Source organism: Ceratotherium simum, chromosome 29, assembly GCF_057802395.1.
Source record: "Ceratotherium simum simum isolate JZ-2026a chromosome 29, ASM5780239v1, whole genome shotgun sequence".
NCBI classification, from domain to species: domain Eukaryota; kingdom Metazoa; phylum Chordata; class Mammalia; order Perissodactyla; family Rhinocerotidae; genus Ceratotherium; species Ceratotherium simum.
In genome coordinates, this window is record NC_141928.1 from 3,172,073 (window position 1) to 3,198,647 (window position 26,575).

A 26,575-nucleotide genomic window follows, 5' to 3' on the forward strand; every position below is an offset into this window, starting at 1 on the left:
AATCAGCCCAGACCCCACTTAGCTCCCAGGGTCCTGCTTTGGATCAAGGGCCAGGCTTGGGTGAGACAATCTTGACTTTGTTGTGTCATTAATTGGGTTTGTGAACTTGAGCAGTCGCTTCACCTTGCCGAGGCATGCTTCACTCCTTTTTAATAAGGAGAGAATACGTCCTTCCTGTATCTGTTAGTGCGGGCTCATTTATGCTGAGAAACAAACATCCCCCGACACCCTATAGTTTAAAACAACAGGGAACTGCTCCTTACCCCGTTTCCATGGCAGGGGAAACGACCAGCCTTCTCTCTTGGCGTGTTGCTCCCACTCGTGTTTCACTTGCCCGAGCAGACCGTGTGGCCACACTCATCTTCAAGGTGGGAGGAAGTGCTCTCCCCTTGCCAGGAGCTGAGGGAGCTGGATGTTGGTGAGCTGTAGGAATGACCACAACAGCCCACCCACAGACGGCATGAGGAGCAGGGAGACACTGCAGTAACCAGGCTCCTCAACACCAAGAGTACACAAACGGCAGCCCAAACGATGCCCGGGCAGAATCTGCCCCCCAGTTAACATTGATGGGAAGCTGGAAAACCCCGGATGAGGGGTGATGGATCTCTCTCCACTGCGGGACCCCCAGGTAGAGCATGGGGGTGACGGTGCCTGAAGGTGGCTAGGGGCCGGCACACATTCCCAAGGAAGCACAGGGGGCAGGACGCCGACGGGGTGGCCAGGCCAGCCCCATGGGGCAGAACGTTCTTCTGCTCACCTCCCAGTGCCCGTGTGAAGTCTGTCTCCTCGTCTCTCCTCACGTGTTGTAGGTCAGGCCCTCATCTGCCTGGGATCACTAACAGACACCCCTGCAGAAACGAGGAAGGTTACAACCTGGCAAATATGGGATCGTCTAATTTTCTAAATTCCCAATTCCTTTTGATCTTTAAAAAACAACTTGTTTTAATCTGAAGCTCAAAATGTGACAGAACTGAGGTGGGAGAGTCTGGTTTCCTGTGAAAGCCCCATGGCGTGGGGTGTGGCATCTCAGCCAGCCCCACCTGAGGCAGCCAGAACTTTATATTCATATTCTCTGTCTCTCTGGGTCTCTCTGTGTCTCTCTCTGTATCTCTCCCTCTCTTCTCTCTGTATCTCATTCTGTGTCTCTCTGTCTGTGTCTCCCTCTCCCTCTCTGTCTCTCCCTCTCTGTGTCTCTCTCTTCTCTGTCTCTGTCTCTTCTCTCTGTCCCTCTTTGTCTCTGTCCCTGTGTGTCTCTCTCTGTCTCTGTGTCTCTCCCCCCGTCTCTCTCTATCTCTCACTCTGTGCTGTGTCTGTCTCTCCCTCTCTGTCTCTCTCAAGCCAGACAACAGCGGCATGATGCAACATGAAGCCCAGGCAGCCAGCTTGTGTGTCTGATGAAACCACGTGTTTTAGGTGTTTTGGGAAAAAACTACACCCTCTTTCTCGTAGGAACAGGAGCCACATCTGGGGGTTCACCCTCTCCCTGGAATAGAGCACCCAGACCCCTGAAATTCCAAGCTGGTCGCCCTGGGATCTCCAGCCTCCTTGGAGCCCAGAGACCTCCTTGCTCCCAGAAACAGGCCTCCCGGAGGCTGCTGATCTCTCTCCGGTCCAGGCAGCCCTGGTAACAAGCTGGCGGTGTCCGCTGGAGACAGTGGGCTAATGACAATTGCAGACTCTGCTGGAACCGCCCGTCTGGGCTCCGACAGACGGAACAACCTTCCCTCTTCCAGGTCGTCGTGTTTGCTGTGATGCTTTCCAGCTCTGCCTGGTGCAGACACGTGGTGGGTCGCTCGCCTCCCGCGTGGGCTGTGACTCAGAGCGGCCGTGCCCTGGATCCCACGGCAGACAGGCAGAGGCCACTCCTAGCCAACGGGGCCCGTCTCTGGCACAGGAGGAACAAAAGGCATAGGTGTCCTTCTGTGGCGCTGGGCAGAACGTGGGCCTGACGCAAGTTTACACCCCCAAACGCGGGCTTTCTAACTGGCGATCTGCAGGGCCCACCGTGGCCGTCGTCGCTGCCCGCACTCGGGGACTGAGACGTGTGTGCTGTGTCTGCTCCTCATGCTGGGCGGCCACGGGAGGCGGGCGCCAAACAGGGCTACGCATGTATATTCCTTTTGATCTCAGTTTTGTTTGAATAGGTTTTCAAGGTAGAAAAGTTTGAAGATGGAGGGGAAAAAGGAGGAAAATAATTCCAGCTTTTACACAAAGGCACAGCTAAAGAACTTGCAGGTTTCCCCTCCCTGGCATGAGGAGGAAGAGAAAGGGCAAGACTCGCTTATCCAAAGTCAGGCTGGGACTCTAGGATGCATTTGGGGAGGGATGTGGTCTGGGTCTGCCCCAAAGAGAAACTCAGGACACGAGGGGCTTAGGGGCAGGTGCATCCTGGGAGACACAGAACAGCCAAATCCACGCTGTCGGCAAGTCGGATGCTCACTCTCAACTCCTCCAGGACGGTAGACTTGGGGCTTTAGCACCAGGAGAGGCCACAGGTGAGAAGCTAGTCTACTTTTACAGATGGGGCAACTGAGGCACACGTGGGGAATGGCTTGTACAAGGCTCTGGTTCTGTCCAGTTTCTTAATTCTTCGTCTAGAACTTTCCCTTTAAATCTTAGCCATCTGAGGAAAGGCAAAAGGGTTGTGGAACAAGTGTGCAGCTTTCTTCCAGCCACCAAGGTTGAGACGATGAGTGGGCAGCACGTTGGTCACCCATAACCATCGTATTAGTCAGCTTGGGCTGCTGTCACAGAACACCACATCCTGGGCCTTAAACAGCACGTTTATTTCTCACGGCTTTGGAGGCTGGAAGTCCAACATCAAGGGGCCCGCACGGTTCCTGCTGAAGCCTCTTCCTGGCTTGCAGACGGTCACCATCTTACCACGTCCTCAGATGGTGGTGAGAGACTGCTCTGGTCTCACTTGCTCTTCCCGTAAGGGCACCAATCCCATCGTGGGGGCCCCACCTCCATGACTTCATCTAAATCTAATCACCTTCCAAAGGTCCCACCCCCAAATACCATCACACTGGAGCTTGGGGCTTCAACATATGAAATCGGAGGGGACTCATTCGGTCCGTAACATCATCCTTGGCTCCCTGATGCTCCTGAATGGAAACAGTGGGGTGGCTCAGTGGGGTGACTATTTAAGAGGTGCAGATAGTCACTGCACATCTCTAGGGGGCACCAGTCACATCATGGTCTGTGGGTAGATCCCTGAAGTCGTGCAGTGCACAACCTGCACAACCATCCACAGTGAACCTGAGTCTGGCATATACTGGTCATTTGGGGCCCTGCATTTGGGGTTCTCCTCCTGCTAGCAGACCCTCCCTTAACAAACGGGTGACGCATTAGAATATTAAACCAGTGGAGATGCTACTGCCCAGGTGTAGGAGCCCAGGGACCCTGGAGAAGACAGACCTGCCCACCGACCATGGGCCTGGCACCACTTCACATACTCTTAGGTCCATCATCTGATTTCATTTTCCCTGCTAGCCCATCAGGTAGGCATTGCTGTCCTCGGTTCACAGAGGGGGAAGACTGGGGCTCTGAGGCAAGACCACAGCGAGAACACTAGAATCCAGGTGTATCTGGCTCCAAGCTGAAGCGCTGCCCTGGGCCCTGCAGCCTCTGTCTGCTGAGAGCCAGGGCTGAAAGAGTACTAGCTCTTCATAAACAAGCGACGGGCGCGTGGGGACTGTACGGGCACTGAGGTCACTCAGCGGGGCCGTCCGAGCTCCATGCCACCAGCCTCACACCGTACAGCCCCGATAAGTCCCGGGGGCAGGCTCTCAGCAAGCTCTTGCCACAGACGGGGACTGAGCTGGGCCTTCTGTGCCCGGTGGCTCATTCAGCTCGTATCGGCCAGGTTCAACCAGAGAAACGGGAGCAGTGAGAGACACAGATTTATCACACGGAGTTGGCTCGTGGGATCAGGGTGCTGGCTAGGCGGGTGGGAAATCCATCGGGCAGGCTGTCTGAGGGCTGCCTGGACACTCTGGGGTGGGATCTCTGCTTCTTCAGAGAAGTCTCTGCTCTGGTTGAGTGAGCCCCTCCCAGATTATCAGGGATCATCTCCCTCATTTAAAGCCAACTGATGGCGAATTTAATCACATCCACAAAGTACCTCCACAGCAGCACCTAGACTAGGGTGCAATGAACCCCTGAGTTCTAGGGCCTCGCCAAGCGGACCCAGGAAGCTAGGTCCTGATGTCACCTGCAGCTGATGGAGGGTGGAATGGAGACCCGGAGAGGACAAGCGGCTTGGCCAAGGTCAAATGGCTAGTGCGAGGCCACACCGGGATATGGACCCAGGCCTCCCTCAGGCTAGACATCATCTCAGCTTGACCCCGCCTCCTCCGTGCTGAGCCAGCCATAGGGGCAGCCGTCAGGCGCCCTCATTGAGGCCCACTCCCCCAGGATGTCCCCATACTGTGCAGGGGACAGACAGCTCGCCCAGGTCCTCCACATGAAGGGTGCAACACACAAAGATGGGTGAGACAGATACGCGCTGATCCTCGGGCACTGCCATGCTCGGTGCCAGGCAGACTCTAGACAAACCATACATTCACAGTCAGGATGCATGATAAGGGGGACCTGACTGGCAAGGGGTGAGGGAAGGCTTCCTGGAAAGTGACATTTAAGTCGAGTCCAGGGTGATGAGTGAGAGTTAAACCTGCCGACGGTAGAGGAGAGAGCTGGGCGCTGGCTCTCGCCCTGAGAGAGGAACCTGCTCGTGTAACACTCGAGGCAGCGAGTCTCCAGGATTCCAGGACGTTCCAGGATGAGCACAGCCACCCAAGAGGGTGACGTGGCTGGAACAGGGGCAGTGGTGGGGTTCAGACTCATCTCCTTGGGCATGCACAGGGTTGGGGGGCAGCGGGCAGGGCCTCAATGAATCGATCCATGGGGCCTGTCCTTCCTGGGGTGCGGGGTGCGTTGGGTGAAGCAGGTGCCTCCTGGGGGGCAGGTTAGGGCCTCAGAAGGAAGACAGAGGGATGATGGCTCCCAGGCTCATGCACAGAGCACCTGCTGAGATGGGTCTCGTCCGTGCTCCTCCCCTGCCCACCCGGTGTCCACAGCTGGTGTTCCTTGTGACTCCTTGGGGGCGGTGCTGGGTTACTGGAGGATTAAATCCAGGTCTGGAGATCCCCCGGCTTCCTCCATGCCCCACCATCCTTCCCACCCTTGCTGGGGACCCCTATGGTCCAGCAGATGAGGTCTCTGTGGCCACCGCTTGGCTGGACTGGATGGGTGACGCCTTCAGGCCTCCTGTGGAGGAGGAAATGTCGCTCTGTGCCCAGTCCTGCGTGGGGAGGATCTTTCCTAAGCGTTGCCCCGGGGGGGCACAGCCTCACAGTGCAGCTGCCCTGACCGGAGGGGCAGCTGCCCCCAACACTGGTGCACACACCTAACCAGGCTCCCAGCAGCAAAGGGTACCCTGAGTTGGGGGTCAGCCCCCAGGACAGGGAGAAGGTTCCTAATACCTAACACCCCCCAGGAAATCATCCTAAAGTCAGCATTTGGCCTGGGAATGGCCTCAGAGACCACTACACAGAGCAGACTTTGCTGTATGGGCCCATGTGGACCTCTACCCCCCCACACACTGGGCCTTCTGGCACAGACCCGGGGACACCTTGGGGGACTCTAGAAAGGCAGGGTTGGCGTGTTCCTGATCACAGCATGTATGTGCCTGGCACTTAGGAGATGCTTCTTGAATATGTGCTGAATGCAGGACTGAGTCCCCATGACGGCTACTTCAAGGCCCCTTCATTCATTCAGTCATTCTACACATATTTATGGAGCTCATTTTATACATTAAATTTTATGCTAAGCACCGGGGAAACCAACCTAAGAAGAAAGAGAGACAGAGAGCAAAAAGGACAGACAGACAGAGACAGAGAGGAAGAAAAGAAGAAGGAAGCACAAGAGGGAGGGGGGAGGGGGAGGGGGAGGGGAGGGAGGGAGGGGGCATGGAGGGAGGGGGAGGGGAGGGGGAGGGGGAGGAGGGAGGGAGGGAGGGAGGGGGAGGGAGGGCAGGCCAGTCCCTGCACAGGACGCGGCTCCATCTGCGTGTGGAGAAACGGTGGAGGCCACGAGAGCGCATGGAGACAGCAGGTTATCACAGTGCGTCTGGCTGTATTATTCACTGGACAGCAACTCAGGCCCCCTGTGCCCCAGACGTGGGTGGAGGGGGGGCCTCAGCTCCGCAGTGGACGTGCAGACAGCAGCAGCGACCGCGGGGATCAGGCGGGTTAGCACAGAGAAAATGCCGGATTGCAGGCAGCAAATGGTGTGGGCCCCCGCTGGTGGGGTCTGGGGAGAAGGGGCCAGCCAGGCAGAGGGGGCGGGCACATCTCCAGGGGGCCTACGGAGGATGATGATGGGGATGGGGCTTGCCGTGAACGTGGATGTCCACCCACAGCCAGGCCTCTCCGGGCCCTGAGAACAGACGTAGAAGGAGCCGTTTCTTTCAGGAGAACCCTGGGCCCCAGCAGAGGCGGCCGTGGGTGGACTTCAGACGGTCCAGGAGGGGCTTCCAGGACAGACGGGCCAGCTGGCTCAGTGCCACGCCCAGCACTGTCCACGTGGGCACCCGGCAGCCCCCACCCGAGGACCCTGAGTCCTGGGCTGTGTTGCACAAGCACGGCCTGGGCCTGGGAACCCATGGGGGCCTCGAGGCCGGGCCGGGAGGGGGCAGCGGGGCCGGCAGGCGGAGGATGTTTGCACAGTGAGTCAGAGCAGATGTGGGGCCCGCATCGCACACTCGTCCACGGAGGCAGGAGACAGGCTCGCCACGGCCACCGCCTCTGCTCCCTCCCACCAAGGGAGGCCTGGGAGGGGGCAGGGAGGGCGGCCACAGACAAGGGCCTGGATGCACTGCTCCTGGCCCGGGGCCAGTCTGAGTTAGTGAACATTGAAAATGAAGAAAGTTTTGTTTTGTTCTAAGAACCCAAATCTGTTTGAACACTTGGCCGCAGATTAGCGGCCGAGGATTACAGCCAGCCCGGCGTCTTGCTGGGCCTGCCTTGAGGAGCGGATATAAATAACTCGCCTTCAGAACATGGGTTGTTCAGCAGGCGAAGGGACACAATTAAAGGGAGCCGAGAGCCGTCGGCCCGGCCGGGCTCCCTGCAATCTCGGGGTCATCGAGCGGCTCTGCGGTTCGCTGCGAGCGCTGGGCTTGCTCAGCCAGCGGCCGGCAGGCCTGTCGCCCGGCACCCGGGCACACGGCGCGGGCTCCGCCGCAGGGTCCACGACAGTGGATCTGGCGCACCGGGAGCTTCACACACGCCCCGCCAACAGCTCGATCCCACATCTACTGCACTGTTTCAAGAACAGAAAAAAACGCCCAGGAATTCTCCTGTGGCTAATTCATTCCAGAACGCACCAGACTGAATATCGCTACTGTAAATAGATTTCTTCATTGTCCTGGGGCATTTTTTGGCCAAAAGACTAAGGACAAAACCAGGAAAGAGTCAGTAAGTGTCTGGGCTCCCGGCAGGCCCCCAGCAGGATAGAGGAGGGGAGGCGCAGGGAGGCGGGGAGAGCGGAGTGTTCTCGCCATGGGTGTAATCTGGGTCTAGTTCATCGAAGTGCTCGCTTGGTCGCTCAGCTTGGGGTCCTGGGCTGTGCCTCGTGAGAACCAAGTCAGGGGAGGCACCACTTATATGCCCAGGAGGGGTGGACTGGGCAGGGTTTCATGACTGTAGGTGGGATTGATTTAGAGGTGACAGAGTGACAACACAGAGACATCGATGACATTGAAGAAGAGTTTTACTTAGAGTTTTCAAGAGGAGGGGCCCCGCCACACAGGGCCACATGGAGAACCACCAGGTCGGTCAGGAGTGCTGGAGGGAGGGGGAGCACCGCCCAGGACCTTTATTGTGGTTTCTGAGGGAAGGAAGGGGCGTGGCAGGGGACGAGTCACGGCCGGCTTAGCACTGGCAAGTCTGAATCACTCCAGCGGGCTCTGGGCTACCCGGGCGTCTCTAGCTGTCCGGTACCTGGCCCCGGGTGACTTAGGGAACGTTCCCTGTGTGTGACAGTCGAGAGGGAGGTGGCTGGGGCTGCAGGCTGTGATTTGTTGGTCTGTGTATGGAAGGCATGTTTGCAGGCAAGTTGTTTGCTGTCTCCAGGAACTGGCTCCCCTCCTGGGAGGGACAGTCTCTCCCCAGCCAGCAAAGCCCCCAAGATGTCAAAGCATCGTAAGATACAGAAAACAGAAGATGTGATTAATACAGGCAGATGGACACGTCTCTGCTCTGGGGCTCACACAGCTGTCACTCCCTGGTCCTTGGAGTCACCTGCCCTTGGACTCGAGTGGTCCCTCTTCTCCTGGAGTCTCCTCCTTGGATGTTCCTCAGGGCCCGGTCTTAGGTGGCCTCCTGCTTTCACTGCCACCCCCTGAGTGATCTCCCAGGGGCATGCACAGGCTGATGGGTCCCCATCTCTCCTGCTCCTACCCCCTCTCCTGAGCTCGCACCTGGAGATCCTCCTGCCCCACCTTTCGCTGACCATGTCAATGCCCCACATCTCTTCTTCCACATTTCTCTCCTGTAGTTTCTGTCTCTGTGAAGAATGAACTCTCCTCTCCATTGCCCAAGCCAGAGCCCAGGGTCATCCTCATCTCTGCTGTCCCCCTGCCCGCCCTCTTGTGTCCACGTCAGACTTGGACTCCAGCAGTGGCTTCTGACCCTGCCTGCCTCCCAGCCCCAGGCTTGACCCCCTCAGGAGTCAGCCTGCACCCAGAGCCATCTTTCTAGAGCCCCTGCCAAACACTCAGGCACTTGCACAACCCTGAGAGCGACCGTCTCCTTAAATTTTGCACCCCAGTCACCTTGCTGGCCTCCTCCTAGTCCCAGGCCCTGCAAAAACGTGCTGGAGGCTTCCATTGCTGTCAGGATGGGTGTGAGCACGTCTCATACTCTGGCTCGGCTGACCCACCCACCCCCATCCCCCAGCCCTCGCCTCCCCTTCCCTAGTTCAGCAGAACCATGCTTGGTTCCCACAGCTCGTCCTGCTGTCTCTGGCCTCTGGAGCGTTGCAGGGCGCCCCTCTGCTCCCCATGCCCAGCCCCTCCTCTTTTGCGTGGCCAGCTCTGAGCGCTGCTCAGGCCCCGGCCCCCCGACTCCTCCCTGGGCTGAGCCGTCCTCTGTGCAGCCCCGCACCTCCCTCACCACGCTCTCAGAACGTTGTAGATGTGTCTGCTTGTCTGTCTCCCATCCGTTCACTCCAGAACCTTAGAGAGTACCTGGTACCCCAAACACCCTTTGTTGGAAGAGAGAGGGAGACTGAAGGCAAGTCCAAAGACCCCGGGGGCTGGGCCCGGGTTGAGTCTCTTCCAGGAGGGAGACCCTGGTGAGCAGGTTCAGCTCCTCCTCTTGGGCCCCTTGGAACCACAGCGGTTAGAGAGAGCACTTTGTCCGGTCCTCATTTTACAGAGTGGAAAATGGAGGCCTAGAAAGAGGAGGCTGTTTGCGAAGAATTGGCTAATTGGAGGAGGGACCAGGCCTGGGACTCAACCTTAAGAGTCCTGGTGTGGTGCGCTCTCCGCCCCACTGCTGGGCCCAGCAAGGTCCCTGGGCAGCAAGGCCGGTGTGGTCTGTGGACGGGGAAAGGATCGAGGTCCGGGCAGAGTCACGCCAGGTCCAGCTGATGGCCACCTGCCGGGGGCTTCCTTGTCAGGGAAGGAAGAGAGTAAGAACAGGGCAGTGTATCACGCACCTGCTGTGTGCATATGTGCATTTGTTTGACCCACTGCAGCCTCACAGAAGTCCAACCTCGGTGCAGACAGGAAATGGGCTCAGAAGGTGCCATGCCCATCATGCAGCAGCCACACGTGGCCCTGGAGATGGCGCCCCCAGATGTCTTCACGGTGCTGTCTGTGCTGCAGTGGGGAGAGTGGCCTCCAGAGTGTGTGCCCGCCGGCCAGGCTTGGGGTGGCCACAGGTGGAAGCCCAGGAGGGACACACAGTGTTCCTCCAGGGGCCTGCGCCCCAGGCCCTCCCACCCCACCCAGGAGCGGACTGCTGTCTTGGATCTCTGTGGGGGATGACACTTCCAGCTGCCCTGCCCCCTCGACATGAGCCCTGCACGCTGAGAAGCTCCCCTCAGCAGGCCCCGCTGGCCAGGTGTCCAAGGCCTTCCGAGGAAGCATGCCCCCCCTTACAGGACCAGCTACAGCATCTGCAGGGCCCAGCGCAGAATGCAAACGCGAGCACTTCGTTCAACAGTTATTAACAATTTCAAGACAGCAGCAGCAGAGCATTAAACCAAGTGCAGGCCCCTCAGCGTGGGAGCCCGCGAGACCGCACAGGACGCACCAAGAGCGGCCTGGGCTGCCGCCTCGGCGAAGCCTTGCTTTGTGACGGGCACAGGCAGCCAAGACCGCGACAATCATGCCACCCGGCCCCGCCTCAGTTTGAATTCTCCCCTTTAACCCCCGTCCGCCCCACACGCGTGGGCGGGAAGGCTGAGAGCAGAGGCCTCGAGTAGAGCAGACGCCTCGAGTAGAGCAGACTTGGTTCTGCCACTCAACTGGCCAGCGTCTCCCACTCAATCTGGGGCCCATCTGGAAACGGGGCGATAATTGTGTGGGTCCCAGGGTGCTCTGTGCGCTACCCTGGGCACCTTTCCTGGAGGGAAGGAAGAAAGGGCTCAGTTAACTCTGGCGCTTTTCACAGTTACAGTGACCTGAAGGGACGCAGAACTGGAAAAAGCCACGAAGCCTCCATTCTGTCAGTCTTAGGAGAACAGACACGGGTGTCCCAACCTCTGCACCGCTGACCTTCCGGGCCCACAGTTCTTCGTGGCGGGGCTGTCCCGTACGCTGGAGGATGCCCAGCAGCATCTCTGGCCTCCACCTCTACATGCCAGCAGCACCGCCCCCATCGCAACAACCCAAGTGTCTCTAGACAGGCCGAGTGTGCCCAGGGGGGCAGGACCGCCCCAGCTGAGAGCCCCCATATAGGGCCTCCAGTCCCCTGCCACACGGTGTGGCCTCAGCAAGTCCAGCAGCACCTGCTGCGTCAGTTTCTTTCTCAGTGAGACCAGAGGGCCCTGAAAAGCCCCCCGGCCTGGCTGTTTCATCTGTGGAAAGTCTCTTATTGCAAAAGCCCTCCCAGAGGGGCAGCCGGTCACCTCATCGAAGATATGGATTCACCAGCAAAGGGCACGCTGGTTCTTATCACCCAACCCCGGCCGCTCCAGCCCAAGAGGCCCGGCTCGGGAACAGAGAGCAGGGCCGAGAATGTCTCCAGACATCTGGGCTCCTCCTGGCTCTTGAGAGGCACACCCTGAACACCCTAACTGGCAGAGGATGCTGACAAGGCCCGGATGTTGGTTCTGCAGCATCCCCACCAGTGTGCACCTGCACTGACCTGCTGCTGCACGCCCCGCCGGGGGTCACCGGAGTCAGGTCACCTGCCAGGTGTCCCAAGTGGGACACCCCGTTTCACTTAGATAACGTTGGGGTCTTCTTGGAAGTAGGCTCCAGGACTCTCGTGGTGGAACATTCCAGTGGGACCTCCCTGGCTTCCCTGAGCCTCGGTTTCCTCATATGGAGCATGGGGAGCATGAGGCCAGGGATGTTGGGAATAAATGGGTTCAGTTTATGCATGGCCCCGAGCACACAGAACACAGGGTGTCACGATCACTGTCGCACACCTGCTGTTACACACTTCCCCTTACACACTTGTTATTGCACACTCACAGTGTCACACTTCCCTTTGCACACTCATTGTCACACACTGGCTGATGCTGCAGTATGGGGCTTGTTGCTTTGTCAGATGTGGCTCATTTCGACCCTGCCGTCATTCATCCCGGCCAGGCTGACTCAGTTTACCTTCTTAGACCCTCAAGCAATCTCCCTGTGCCGCCTCCACTTTCGGCTGTTGGGAGCAGGAGCTTCCCAGGGCCTTCGGAAGGCCCTTTGACTCACGTCAGACAAGGACCCCGAAGCTCACTTCCTCTCCCACTCTTTTGATGATTCATTTAGCAGAGATTTCCTGAGCCCTCAGCAGGCCTGGGGGGCCTGGAAGACAGGGTGCAGTCTCAGGGTGCTTACGGCCCACAGGGGAGACAGACAGACAAAAATCACAAACAGTGAGACCCAGTCACTTCTCCAGTGAGGTCTCGGGGGCCTGGGGAGCCACAGTGGGGGCCCTGGCAGTGTCTAGGGGGCAGGGATGAGGGCGCTGAGTCTCAGGGGAGACCAGATGAGGAGGGGAGCAAGGGTGACCCGGGGAGGGGGACGCAGCCTGGGCAGGTCCTGGGGCCGGTGGGCTTGTGGGCTTTTGAGGAACAAGTGAAGTTTGGGGTTTGGACCGACTGCCCGGGGCCCCCCAGGAGAGGGCTGTGTGGAGCCCTCGAAGCACACCAGAGACTCCCCCTCATTATTCAACCTGCCTCCAAAGGTGATGCCCCCCATTTGATAATCTCGCCCTTCCCAGATGCAAAGAGCCCTGCTCCCAGGAGTGACCTCCAGGAAGAAGACAGATGGGAAGGTCACCAGCTCTCGAGAGCGTTCCCACAGGGCCGAGAGGAGGCTGGGGACCACAGAACGCTCAGCGGGAGGGTGGGGGCTTTTGCCAGGAGAGGCGGTCCAGGCCAAGGGGACAGCAGGAGGTGGGCCCCGGGCATGGCAGCAGCCTCTGCCCCGGACCCCAGGAGTGCAGAGGGGAGAGGCATGCAGAAAGAGCGATGGAGGTAAAGCCTGGTGGGACGTGAACCCTCTTATTCCACAGGCACTGGGATCCCCAGGCAGCTTTTGAGCAGGGAATGGAAAACACTAGAGTCCTGTTTGGGGGAGAATCAGCCAACGGGGGGGGGGGGGCAGTGTCCTTGTCACCCCCCAGCCCCAGGGCTAAACCATCCACATGACCCGACTAAGCAGCGGAGGCTGGGGTGGCTGGCCTTGGCCCCACCAGGAACCAGCAGAGAAGATGAGACCTCTGCTGACACTTAGAGCCGCCAGCGCAGGCCAGACGCCGGGCCTGGCTTGTTGGTGAAGAACACACCACCCAGGTCATCCGTCCGTCCTTCCTTGGTCACACAGAGGCCCAGCTGCTTATGACCGGGCTCCCTCACCAACATTCCCCCCCAGCCATCTACATCCAGACCCGCCTGGCCAGCCCACAGTGGACCAGACACCCCAGGGAGCCCAGCCAAGACCCAAGTGCCCTGCAGAAGTGGGCCTGCCGAGGCCTGGCTCCTGTAAACGCTCACACTTCCAGCCACTGAGGTAGGGGCGGTTTATCAGGGTGATAGACGACTGATCCCGCTTGTTAGTGGGGGGACGGCAGACAGAGAGGAAGCAGAGGGACCCGGCTGCTTCTCGGCATGTTGACTGGCACCATCTAACTCATCCCAGAGGTTGGCTGGAGTCTGGGAGCAGACCCCAGGGGCTGATGACTCGACCTTGGGCCACCGCCAGCAGGCGAGGCTGTGTCATTCCGCCTGTTCTCAGAAGTGGTTCTCAGGACCTGGGCAGCTAGCGGTAACCCACACCCGAACCCAACCCAGCTCCATGGGGGACGGGGGTGGCTCTTCCGCCATCACCACCCGGTCCCGGCCAGTCTGGCTCTCCCCGTGAAGGATCGAGGCTTTGACCCTCATGCCTCTGGGCCTGAGGCACGTGCTTTAGAAATGTTCTTACAAGTAATTTTCAATGGGGAAAAAAGTCCACAGAATGAGACACCTGACTGGCTCCCTGTACTGTGAGTCCCTGGAGGAAGCTGGAAGCCACTGTGAGGTGGTGCTGGGGTGAGAACTTCAGGGAGACGACGCGCTCCGAGCGGGGTGGGATCCGGACTCTAATCTAGACGCCTCGGCCCCAGCCCCTGCTGACCCCACCTCCTGCCACCCTCACTGGCTCCAGGGACCCCGTCCTGGATCGCGTTGGCTCAGCTGGGAGAGCCCGCCGCTCAGCAGGGTCATCTGTAAAACGGAGAGGGGGCTCCAGAACTGCGTTCTTGACCTGATGGTGGAAGTTTGGGACCATCCCCCCAGAAAAATGCCAAGTGCACAATTGCACACAGGCCCCCCGACGCCCAGGCCCTCTGGACCCAACCCTGCTCTCTGGGATCCTAAGTGCTGCTCCTGGCTGTACAGTCGGCTTTGGGCCTCCAGGGAGGCACCGAGGGACCGACAGGGTGGTGTGCGGCCTGGTGTCCTGACCTCCTCAGCCCTCACTTCCCGGGGGAGCTCCACATCCCAGGGCAGCCCGTGCAGGAAGCAGGGCCACGGCCCCCACGTGCGGACATCACAGTATGTGGCCTCTTGTGTTCTCAGGGGCGGCGATGTGCCTACATCTGAACTCCAGCCCAGGTCAGCATCTCCACGGCAGGCGCCTTAGAGCCCCTTCTCCCTCGGGGTGACCAGAGGGTGCCATCACTGGGCTCTTGGATGATGGCGCTCACCTTGCACCAGGCTGGCAGTGCGCCTTTGCCTCCCCCGGGCTCCGCTCAGCGAGCGCACAGAGAAGGAGGGCACCGCCCATCTGCCCCAGCCCCATTACCTTTCTCCCAGAGATCTGGAAGACAGGCGGGAGACAGAAGGTGCCTCTGGGGCCAAGCCTGGCCACGGTCCAGAAACAGCTTTTGGAGTCCCCAGGGCAGCACTGGGCAATATTCCAGCTGGATGCAGAGTCTGTCTGCCTTCGCTGCCCCAGATGAGGCCGGCCCATACACAGACCTGCGAGGGAGGAGAGGTCCCAGAGTGGAAACAGGGGTCCGCACACAGGAGACCCATGACCATGAATGAGGCGAGGGGACTGCTGAGCAGATCTTCCAACAGACACCCAGGATGGAGACACCCACCCTGCCACTCCAGAGCCCAGGTCCCAGCGACTTCCTCTCCCAGTGCCCTTTCCTCTCCTCATCAGTAGGATGCCAAGGAGATCACCCCAGAGGGTAAATGTGGGTTAGAAGATAAAGCCTGGGAAGCATCCAACCAACAGAAGCCATTAGGGGGTATTTGCAAAAAGACCTACAGCGTTCTACTCCTTCTGTGGCCCCCTCTGCTGTCTGCTTTACAACAGCTACAGCAGGGGGCCGGCCCCGTGGCTTAGCAGTTAAGTGCATGCGCTCCGCCACTGGCGGCCCGGGTTCGGATCACAGGCTCACACTGACGCACCACTTGTCCGGCCATGCTGAGGCGGTATCCCACATACAGCGACCAGAAGGATGCGCAACTGTGACATACAACTATCTACTGGGGCCTTGGGGAGAAAAAGGGGAAAAAAGGAGGAGGATTGGCAATAGATGTTAGCTCAGGGCTCGTCTTCCTCAGCAAAAAAAAAAAAAAAAAAACAGCTACTGCACATATTATAATAAGTCGTTTGCCCATCAGTCTCCCCACCAGACACTCAGCTTCTGGAGAATCAGGGCTGTGCATTCCCGTTAGTATTTCCCCAGTGCCTGATAAGGTCTGACCATGTTCTAGCTACTTTGAGAATATTTCCTGAAGGAATGGATGAGCTGAATGGAAGGGAAGAGTTCCCCTCGAGACAGGGGTAGAGTGCTCGATTTCCGTCTGGCTTCCACTCTCACTAACGGCTGGCCGGTGAGCTTTTCCATGCTTCTGCTGGTCCTATTACGTCCTATGTCATGAGTGTCTCAGAAGTCCTTCCTCTGCCCCCAAACTGCCCCCCTGCTCTCCACCAAGGTAACCACTGTCATAACTTCAAACACCATGGGTTAAATTGGGCCAGTTTGGAACTCCATATAAATGGAACCACACAACATGTGTTTGTTTTTATCTCTGCCTAAGATTTTTCCCTCTACGTTCCATTTGTGAGATCTAACCATGTGGGTCCATGAGCCGTAATTTGTGCATTCAGATTGCTGCAGAGTATTCTCTTGTGGAATACAGCAGTTTATTGACCCATTCTAATGTTGAGGGACATTGGGTCTTTCCGATTTTGAGCTACTACAAAAAGCCTATGATGAACCTTCTTGCTCGTGCATTTTGTTGCACCTGTGTACATGTTTCTGTCGGGTATATACCAAGGAGTGAAATTGCTAAGTCACCGGGTTTGTGTATTTTCGACTTTAGTAGATAAGGTCAAAGTTACACCAATCTGCATTCCTGCAGGCAGCGCAAGAGCGTTCCAGTTGCTCCACATTCTCATCAACACGTTTCGTTGCTCATTTTTAATTCTAGCCATTTTGGCAGGTGGGGAGGAGTATGTCATTGTGGTTTTCTAAAAAACAATTGATTGAGTGAAATGCACATCCCATAAAATTAACCATTTTAAAGTGAACAATTCCGGGGCTGGCTCGGTGGCCCAAGCGGATAAGTGCGCGCACTCCGCTGCGGCGGCTCAGGGTTCGCCGGTTCGGATCCCGGGCACGCACCAATGCACCACTTATCAAGCCATGCTGTGGCGGCGTCCCATATAAAGTGGAGGAAGGTGGGCATGGATGTTAGCCCAGGGCCAGTCTTCCTCAGCAAAAAGAGGAGGATTGGCAGATGTTAGCTCAGGGCCGATCTTCCTCACACACACAAAAAAATAAAATAAATAAATAAAGTGAACAATTCCATCACATCTAGCACACCTGCAGTGTCGTGCAACCACCACCTCCACCTAGTTCCTAAGCGTCTCCATGGCTCCAAAGTAAAACTCCTCGTCTCTTAAGCGGTTTCTTCCCATCCTCCCTCCCCCTAGCCCCTGGCAACGACCAATCTGTCTTCTGTCTCTATAGACTGTCTACTCTAGACCGTTCATATAAACACAATCACACAATATGTGACCGCTTGTGACTGGCTTCTTTCACTTAACATCATGTTGTCCAGATTCATCCATGTTGTAGCCTGCGTCAGAACTTCATTCCTTTTTAGGGCTGAATAATATTCCATTGTCTGGATAGACCACAGTTCTTTTCATGGTGAGTTTATCTTGTATCTTCCTGATTACTAGTGAGAAGAAGCACCTTTCCAGATGTTTATCAGCCATCTGAATACCCTCTTTTCTGGAGGTGCTGCTCAAGTCTCTTGTCCATTTTTCTATCGACATTTGGGTCTTTCTCGTACAGGTTTGCCAGAGGTTTTATGTATTCTGAATTTGAGTCCCTTGTCAGTTATGTGTGTTGTAAATATCTTCTTCCACTTCATGGTTTGCGTGTAATTTACATACCTATTACTCATTCATTCTTTCTGCTTCAAATCCATTATTCTAGTGCTCAGGCACAGAGCTGGCCCTGCGCTATCCAGTCAGCCCAAGACTCCGCCTGCCCCTGGGTTCTATGCAGGGTTTTGGAGAAGAGACTCACCCCCCAACTTCCCTGACCCCCCCGCCTGTTCGAGTGAGGGTCCCCAGGAGGCTTGCTATAGGGCTCATCTGTCTGACTTCCAGCAGCTGCCTGACCACAGACACCCCAAACCCCAAGCCCACCGCCAGGGGAGGGCCCAGAAGATGCCATCAATTCAACGCAGTTCGACAAATCTTTTACCTATGCCTGCTCTGTGTCAGGGCCGGAAGTCAGTCCCAAGCTATGCTTGCAATTGGCTCAGGGTCTGGTGGTGAGGCGGGCTAGCTCTGGGATGGGGAGGGGGCAAGGGGTGCTGTTGAAGCATGGCAGAGGGGCACACGGCCCCTCAGGGCACTCTGCACTCCCCCTGCCCCCGCCAGCATTAGCTGGGAGCATCCAAGGGGAAGGCATCCATGCAGGAGACAGCCAGCACACAGGGAAGGATGTGGGGGTCCCCAGGGCCACCCCCAAGGGCCTCAGCTTCTACCACCAGCACATGCAGGGCTGTGGGAGGGACGGGAATGCCCTTCAACACCACTTATCCTGGGAACTTCCTGGAGAAGGCAAAAGCCATGGGTGGATGTAGTTGGCTGAATAATGGCCTCAAATATTTCATATCCTGAGTGCTAGAACTTGCGAATGTCGCCTTAGGAGCCCTACAGATAGGATTAAAGATCTTGAGATGAAAGATTAACCCGGATGATCCAGGTGGGCCCAATGTGATCACAAGAGTCCTTATAGCAGGGAGGCAGGAGGTCAGAGTCAGAGGAGGGAATGTGATGCCAGAAGCAGAGATCGGAGTGATGTGTTTGAAGATGGAGGAAGGGGCCACAAGCCAAGGATTGTGGAGGCCACTAGAAGCTGGAAAACGCCAGGAAAGGGTTTTCCCCTGGGGCCTCCAGAAGGAGCCAGCCCTTCTGGACCATCTTCATTTTGGCTCAGTGGACTGATTTTGGACTTCCTGCCTCCAGGAGTATACGAGAATAAATCCGTGTTGTTTTAAGCCACTCAGTTTGTGGCCATTTGTGATAGCAGCCACAGGCGCTCATAGAGTGGAGAAGGGAGACAGGCCAGGAGCTGACGGGCTGCAGGGAAGGTGCTCAGGATGGCTGAGAGCGGAGTTAGACACCCAGGGCATCACCAGGGGCCGTGCCACAAGGTGAGGGCGCCCAGCTGGATGCTGTGAGCAAACAGCAAAAACAACAGTCTCCCTGGGACGTGCAAGGGTTCCCTGACCATGACCCCAAGTGGCATGGTGTCTAAAATAATTCCCCCCGAGAGGAGACCCTGACCACGCGCACCTCCTCCCAAAGCCTGGGATCTAGACGAGCAGAGGCTGAGAACCAGCGACCAAAGGAATTGCCACCTGGCCGTGTGGGAAACAGTCACAGCAACACACCGGCAGTAACAGCCCCCACCGGGCACCGGGACGAGTTCCCAGCATCGCGCGGGCTCACAGCCACCTTATGCGCAGGTCCTGCTGCTCCATTCCACAGGTGAGTCCCCTGGTCACGTACAGGATGTATTTCTGATCCCAAAGCCATTGCTTTTCACCCCGATGCTTTACTGCCATTCGAACCCCCAGGGGCTCTATTCTTGTAAGTAAAACAAAACTCAGACCACCAACACTCACTAGTTTGGGCAACACGAATTCTGATTTTGCAAACACCTGGGGCCTTTTCTCAAGAAACTGTTTCTGGGGCCGGCCCGCTTGCGCAAGCGGTTAAGTGCACGCGCTCCGCTGCGCCGGCCTGGGGTTCGCCGTTTTGGATCCCGGCTGTGCACCAACGCACCGCTTGGCAGGACATGCTGTGGCGGCGTCCCGTATAAAGTGGAGGAAGATGGGCACAGATGTTAGCCCAGGGCCAGTCTTCCTCAGCAAAAAGAGGAGGATTGGCAGATGTTAGCTCAGGGCCGATCTTCCTCACAAAAAAAAAAGGAAAAAAAGAAAAAAGAAACCATTTCCTCCTGGACAGGTCACTCACCAGCACCGGCGCCAAGCAAGGCTTTGGAAAGTCTGAGGGAGCCTCGACACACTCTCCAAACCTCTCCTAACTGTTTACACAGAAGTGAGAAACAAATCCACCCTCATTAATTTGCCTGGTCCTATAAGGATGGCCAGGAGACGACTTCCAGTAACCAACCCACACCTTTCCAAAGCGTCCAACGTGCGCTCCAAGTCATAAAACCAGCCAATTTATCCAGACTGCTCCAAAATCCAGATTGGCCAATCTCCTAATTAATTCAGGTTAGTGATGGCACATCCGTCCACCTCCGTCCACCTCTCCAGCCAGCCTCTCCGTGTGCTCGTCCACGGCAGTGAGAGCAGGCAAGAGGAAACCGGGACCATGAGGAGGGCACTGCCTGAACTCCTCTCAAAGGGGCAGCCTGCACCTGCTGACTGTGTTGATTGCGCCAAGGGAAGAGATGTGTCTGCCTGAGAGCAGGTCCCGCTCGCTCCCAGGTCAGAATGAGGAGTCAGGGAGGAGCCAGGGCGGCACCAGGAGACACCTACCATCCTGGCTCTGCCCTCCGTGTCTGCCTGTCCTTGGCTGAGTCCCCGCCCTGCCTCCCAGCCTCACCGTGCTCACCTCCACACCAGTTAGGGGACTGGATTTGCTCAGGGACGGCCAGGTTTGGGGATGTTATCAATCAATAAAATTTTTTTTAACAAATCAGAAGGCAACCTAGGGGTTGCCAACTTTTAAAAACCATTTGGTACCACCTCTATCTCAGTGCAAGAGGAATCTCAGAATAAAGGACGCTGCTGAACACAGAATAAATGGAGCTGCATGGAAATTGGCATGTGGTCCCTGTTTGGTCTATTTCACCACGGACCTGGGGCACTGTCACCCTGCATTTGGGACACACAGACTGGGTGGCTCTAAGGGCCTGTCAGTTCCGGACACCCTGAGTCACAAGATATCCACCGAAAGGCTGATTTCACTGACAGGTCTCTCCCATCTCCTCGACTCAGGTAAGCTCTTTGAGAACCAAACCATGGCATCCTGTAATAGCAAGTGTCTCTCCTCACTGCTAATGACAGTTTGTTGCACAAATACAAAAATGAGCAGACACCTGGGCTGGGTGCTAAGGCCACGACCACACTGGCCGCCATCTTGCCTGGAGGTCACCTTGGCTATGGGGAGGGTAAAGTTTCTGTAGGCATTCCCTTGGGTTTCCTCTTTTAAGAATAGTCTACTTCTGTTCTTTATTTTGCGCATTTGGAAAATGCCATTTATCACTTTCAAGGAGATCTTTATTTATAGAGAATACGGACTCATGTATTTCACTTTTGTGAGCATTTTTCCACATTTGTCACTCACCTTTAATCTAGAAATGTGGATGTCTTGGCCACTTTTAATTTCTACTTAGTCTGTGACATTTCCGAGTGATGTTTTGTTCCTCAGTCATCTTTGCCTTTCTTCATGTATTTTCTTTGAATTAATAATATCCTTCAGATTATTTTTTGTTGACTTTGTTTTGTCTTTTGCCAAAATACTTTATGAGTTTCCTACATACTGATATTTCAAAAGTAAATTTTTCTCTTTCAAAGCATACAATCTTTTGTTAAGCCTTCAAACACTTTATGACACGTGTGTGTGCAAGTCTCAGGCACGGACTCAACTGCGGCCTTAAAGTAAACTTAGGGTGGTGAGCGTGACAAACGTTGGCTGGCAGAGTTCTCCCAACAGGACTCAAGTTCCGGGCACAAGGCCCGAATTCAGGCATCTCCAAAATGACGCCCAACCCCAGCACAGGAACAGGGGCCTGGTTCCAGGCTCGTCTCTCGCATACACCTCATGTTCCTCTAGGGTAAACATTTGAAATATCAACCTGAACTGAATAGAGTCACCTTTGGTTTCTAAATTTGATCTTTGTTTAGGGTACCACAAAAGAAAAATAGCAAAAGATCAAATAATTTTGCAATTGATTGTTACAAACAAGAATTTTGGAGTGTGTGTGTGCACACATGTGTTTACATGTATTTATTTACATTTCAAACAGGCTAAACCCACTCCTAGAAGATGCGCCAAATTTCCTTCTAGAAAGATTAAGCCAGTTTACACGGTGGAGGACCAGACTGCGCAGGCGAGCACTGGGCTCCAGGTCGTGAGATTATGTCTGCCCTGACCCCACTCACGGGCTGGCGAAGGGGGAGGCGTCCTGCCTTGAGGTCATAATAAAGCTGGATACCCGTGTTGGTCCCTCTGCCCTTCTCATGGACGGAGCTCCGAGGACAGTGGCCGGGACTGTGGCTCCTGCTCCAGCTTCCCTCACAGACCTGGAGGAAGGTGCCAACTTACCCCATGACTGTGGAGCTCGTCGAGCTCTTCATAGGGACGGGACGGAGGCTGAGCCTTCACGCCGCAGCCCCAGGCTGACAGCATCGCCCGTGCACAGAGCCCGTGCTCAGGAAATGCTTGATGAACTCATCAGGTTAGAACACGCTCAGCTGCAATGGGCATCTCTTAGGTTTCACACGTGGCAGAAACTTTCCTCCTCCTGTGAGCAAGACACGCCGTGATTTGGCCCTCACGCACCTTCTCCAGGCTCCCAGAGCATCTGAGGGTGTCTGGCACCCTGTGAACTAGGGACCCACTCCCCCTGTGACCTGGCTTTGCAGCCGCAGGGATGACCCGCGTCCCAGGAAGCCCTCCAGCCTTGCCTCCCGCAAGAACTCAGAAGTCCTCGGACATCACTTCTGCTGTGTTTTACTGGTCAGTGTGCCCACAAGGCCAGCCCAGATTCTAGGGGCGGGGACGTTAACCCTACCTCTTGACAGGGAGGTGGCGCGGATGGACAGGAAGGCGGGAACTGAGGGTGGCCGTCTTCAGATCTAGCAACCCCAGACATTCGTCACAACATCAGCATCAACAACGATGGACGCCATGTTAGCGTCCGGTCTGGTCCAGGCACTGGGCACATACAGTCCTTACAATTGCTGTTGCAGATACATATTTTTTAAGGATTTAAGGATTGGTAAACTGAGATTTCGGGAGATTCGGTGTCTGGCCGAGGCCTTGTGTCTAAGAAGCAGCAGCCTTCAAACCCTCTTCCTTCTTGGGCCAAAGCTCTCTTCCTACGGCACCAGGATACTCAGGCAAAGAGGCACCACGGGCCTCCGGCTATTATTTCTGGGATATGTTCTTCAGGGCATTCAAATTGCCTGAGCTTTCCCATATATCTTAATTTTTAAAATTTTTCTAATTCTGAAATACAACATGCAAAAGACTACATCAATTGTTATCAAGCAAACATCCACACAGCCCCGCCGGGGTCAAGACACAGACTCCCACCAGCACGCCGCCGCCTGTCTCCCAACCTCGCCGCACGGCCCTCTCCGCCTCCTGGAGGAACTCCCACCCGGGCTCTCCTGGTAATTGCTTCCTTCTCTTTCTCTTTGGTTTTACTATCTAATTATGCAGACCTAACAATACAGCTGAGTTTTGTCTGTGTTTTAGTGTTATATAAATGGAATCATACCGTAAGTATTCTTTTATGTCTGGGTTTTTTCCCCCTCAGAATTATGTTTGGGGTTTATCCGTGCTGTTTCATGGAGTTCGGTGTATTCCTGGCTGTGGGGGGGCTGGTGGGTCTTGTTTTCTGTTGTCATGGCCTTTTGTTGCTGTATGTGATTTCGCTACACGCACATACCATCCTTTATTTAACCGTTTTTCCCTTGATGGGTGTCTGGGCTCCGGCACAGCTGCTCTGAACCTCTGGTACGTATCTCCCGGCGCACGTGAGCGCGGGCTTCTCGGCCGCATTTCCAGAGTGGGCAGGCTGGCCCCGGGGTGGGCGGGGCTTCAGCTCCACGAGATGTACCAACTCTTTCTCCCATGTCCACTCCGGTCGGCAGAGGTAAGTGTTCTGAAGCTTTGCCTTCTTGCCAACGCCTGATATTGAGAGAGATCTTAATCTTCACGCATCTGGTGGCTACGTCATAACATCTCATGCGGTTCTATGTTCTATAGCGTGTTAAAGCCGGTTTCCCAGGGCGCGATTCACGGTAAGCGATGCTCACTGATGACCCCCTCTTGCATCCGGAAGCACGCAGAGTTCCGGGTCTCCTTCTCCATCTTGTTCTGTTTTTATTCCTGTTACTGTTAATAGTCACTGCGATGCTGAGAGATAATAACACCTGTCTTTCTTTTGTGATGAAGTGGCAGAGGCAGGGGGCAGCTGTGAGTCCACCCCAGGCACATCTAACCTCAACATCCGAGGTGTTGCCCTCTGCCCCTGCCTTCCGCAGTCCCGTGAGCTGAGCCGGATGAACGGGGCCCCGCCGTCCACAAACGTGGGCAGGGACGAGAGCCCTGTTCACATACGCCTAGCTGGCACAGGCCCTGAGCCCTCCGCTCTACAGCCAGGTCCTTTGATAAGTGGTTCTGATGAAGCAGGAATCAGATATTGCCATTCATTCATTCATTCCTTCGACACACCTTTATCAGGCGCCGACTACAAAATAAGAATAGCTGACGCCTCCTGGAACGCTTACTGCTGTGTACCAGGCGCTGTCATCAGCATTTCTACGGCATTAACTCATTTAACCCTTATGCAACACCTTGAAGGAGGTACAGTAATATTCCCATTTGACAGGCACAGGCACACACCAGAGCACAGAGAGGTTAAGTAAATTACGCAAGGTCACACAGCCAACAAACAGTGGAGCTGGGATCATACCAGTCAATCTGTCCCTAGAGCCTGCGTGCAGATGCTGTTCCTCCCCAAGCATTCAATCATCGTGTGCTCAGGGGGCCCAGAAACGACCCCAGTCCCCACCCTCCTGAAGGACTCACGCTGCCCAGCTCCAAACACACTCTGCCGGGGCCAGCCCGGTGACGCAAGCAGTTAAGTGCATGCGCTCCGCTGCGGAGGCCCGGGGTTCGCCAGTTCGGATCCTGGGCCTGAACCGACACACCACTTGGCAAGCCATGCTGTGGCGGCGTCCCATATAAAGTGGAGGAAGATGGGTACGGATGTTAGCTCAGGGCCAATCTTCCTCACAAAAAAAAAAAAAAAGACACACTCTGCAAGCACAGACCACATTACCACGAAAGGATGGATTCAGGAGTCAGTGGAATGAGCTAGAGAGCGCAGAAGTTGAGCCACACAAATATACCGAACTGCTTTGTAAAATGCACTTTAAATTTCAGAATAGTTGTGAATTTACAGAAAGGCAACAAAGACAGTACAGAGAGTTCCCGTAGACCTGATGCCCACTTTGCTCCACTGGCGGGATCTCAGGTCACCACGGTAGGTTTGTCAAAGCCAAGAGACGACATCGGGACACGATTAACTAAATTGGTGTTGGTACCCTTAACTAAACTCTCTACTTTGTTCCCAGTTCACCGGTCTTTCCCCAATGTCCTTTTCTGCCCCAGGATCCCATCCAGGCCACCACATTACATGTGGTCATGTCTCCCTCACTTCCTCTGGGCTGTGACAGCTTCTCAGACTTTCCTTGTTTTTGACGAACTTGGCGATTTTGAGGAGGACTGGTCAGGGATTTTGTAGACTGTCCCTCCGTTGAGATTTGTCTCGGGTTTTTCTCATGACTGGGGTGATGGGTTTGAGGTGGAAGACCACCTTCCCATCACATCGTCTCAAGGGTCCATGCTGTCACCGTGGCTCGTCACTGTTGATGTTGACCTTGATCACTGACTGAGGTCGTGTTTGCCCGGCGTCTCCACTGTGGAGTTACTTTCTCCCCTCCCCATGCTGTCCCCTTTGGAAGGAAGTCACCAAGTGCAGCCCACACCCAAGTTTAGACAGGGGAGTTTACGTAAGCTATTTGGAATTCTTCTGTGTGAGAAATTTGTCTCTTCTCTCCACTTATTTATTTATTCAATCATTTATATCAGTATGGAATCATGGATATTTATTTTATAATTGAGATTATACCCCAATGCCACATTTGTTATTTTGTTGCTCAGCTTATCTCAGCTTTGGCCATTGGGAGCTCTTACGGGTTGCCTCTGCTTCCGTTTGACATGCTTTGTGCTTTGAGCACATCCTTACTTTCTGCCTCTATGAGTTGCTCCAGGCTCATCTGGTATATTTCCTGCCCCAGCCCTAGAATCAGCCGTTTCTCCAAGTGGCCCTGGTTCCTTTTGTTGGGGACTGGTGTTAGAGACCAAGATCTGGGCACTGAGTGTGCTCATTGCTGCTGGGGCATCATTGCTGCTCAACCTTCTCTGCTGACACAACTAGGAAATACCTGTTTGTGTACTAATCTGTGTATGCACACACATCTATAATTGTTTCTGTATCTGTCCATCTCTATCTACACTAGCTGAGGTGAGTCCATGCTGATGTCTCCAGCTTTAACCCAGCACCGTGTGGTTCACTCTGGCACCTCCTCCTTGCTTATCTGTACCGCCCCCCCAACAGTGAGGAAGCTAGACCCCACTATCTGTGTATTTATTTGTTTGTTCACTCCCAGTGTGCATGTACGGCAGTTTCAGAACTGTTAACCCGTGCCCCCATGAGAAACAACTTCACCACCTAGGACAGCATTTACATACAGTTCCTTTTCTCTTTAGTCTTACAGTTTCTGGTCAAAATACCATTTTCCACAGTGACTTAGGTCAGTTTCTTTTCCCTCATTCCCTTCAGAGATGTTACATCCTACACGTGTAATACAGTTAGCCTCTTTTGCCACAGTCTGAACTCCATCCTGGCATCCCTACACCTTTTGGGTGATTTTTTGACAGTCCCTGCAGTAAGGTTCACTCCTGTGCTATCTAGTTGTATGGGTTTAGACAAATGCACAGTGTTGTGTATCCACCACCCCAGGGCCATGCAGAGTAACTCCACCACCCCGAAAACACTGTGCCTCTCCTTTGTGGTCCAGCACGTCCTCTACTCCCAACCCCTGGCAACCACAGATCTATTTTCTATCTATTTCCAGGATGTCACATACATGGAATCCTTTTTATTGCTCAGTCATATCCCATTGTCTGGAGGCACCATATTTGTTTATTGCCCTATTGAAGGACATGTTGGTTGCTTCCAGGTTTTGGTGACCATGAATGAGGCTGCTATAAACATTCGCACGCAGGCTTTGTTTTCACGTAGGTAACCCCATAGGAGTGTGATTCTGGATCATATGGTGGGTCCATGTTTACTTTAGAAGAATCTGCCAAACTGTCTTCCAAAGTGACTATACCACTGTGCATGCCCGCCAGCAACACATGAGAGTTCCTGATGCTCCCCATCCTCACCAGCTTTTGGTGGTGGTGTTTGCTGATCACTCTAAGACGTGTGCAGTGATATCTCATTGCCGTTTGAATTTGCATTTCTCCACTCACCAATGA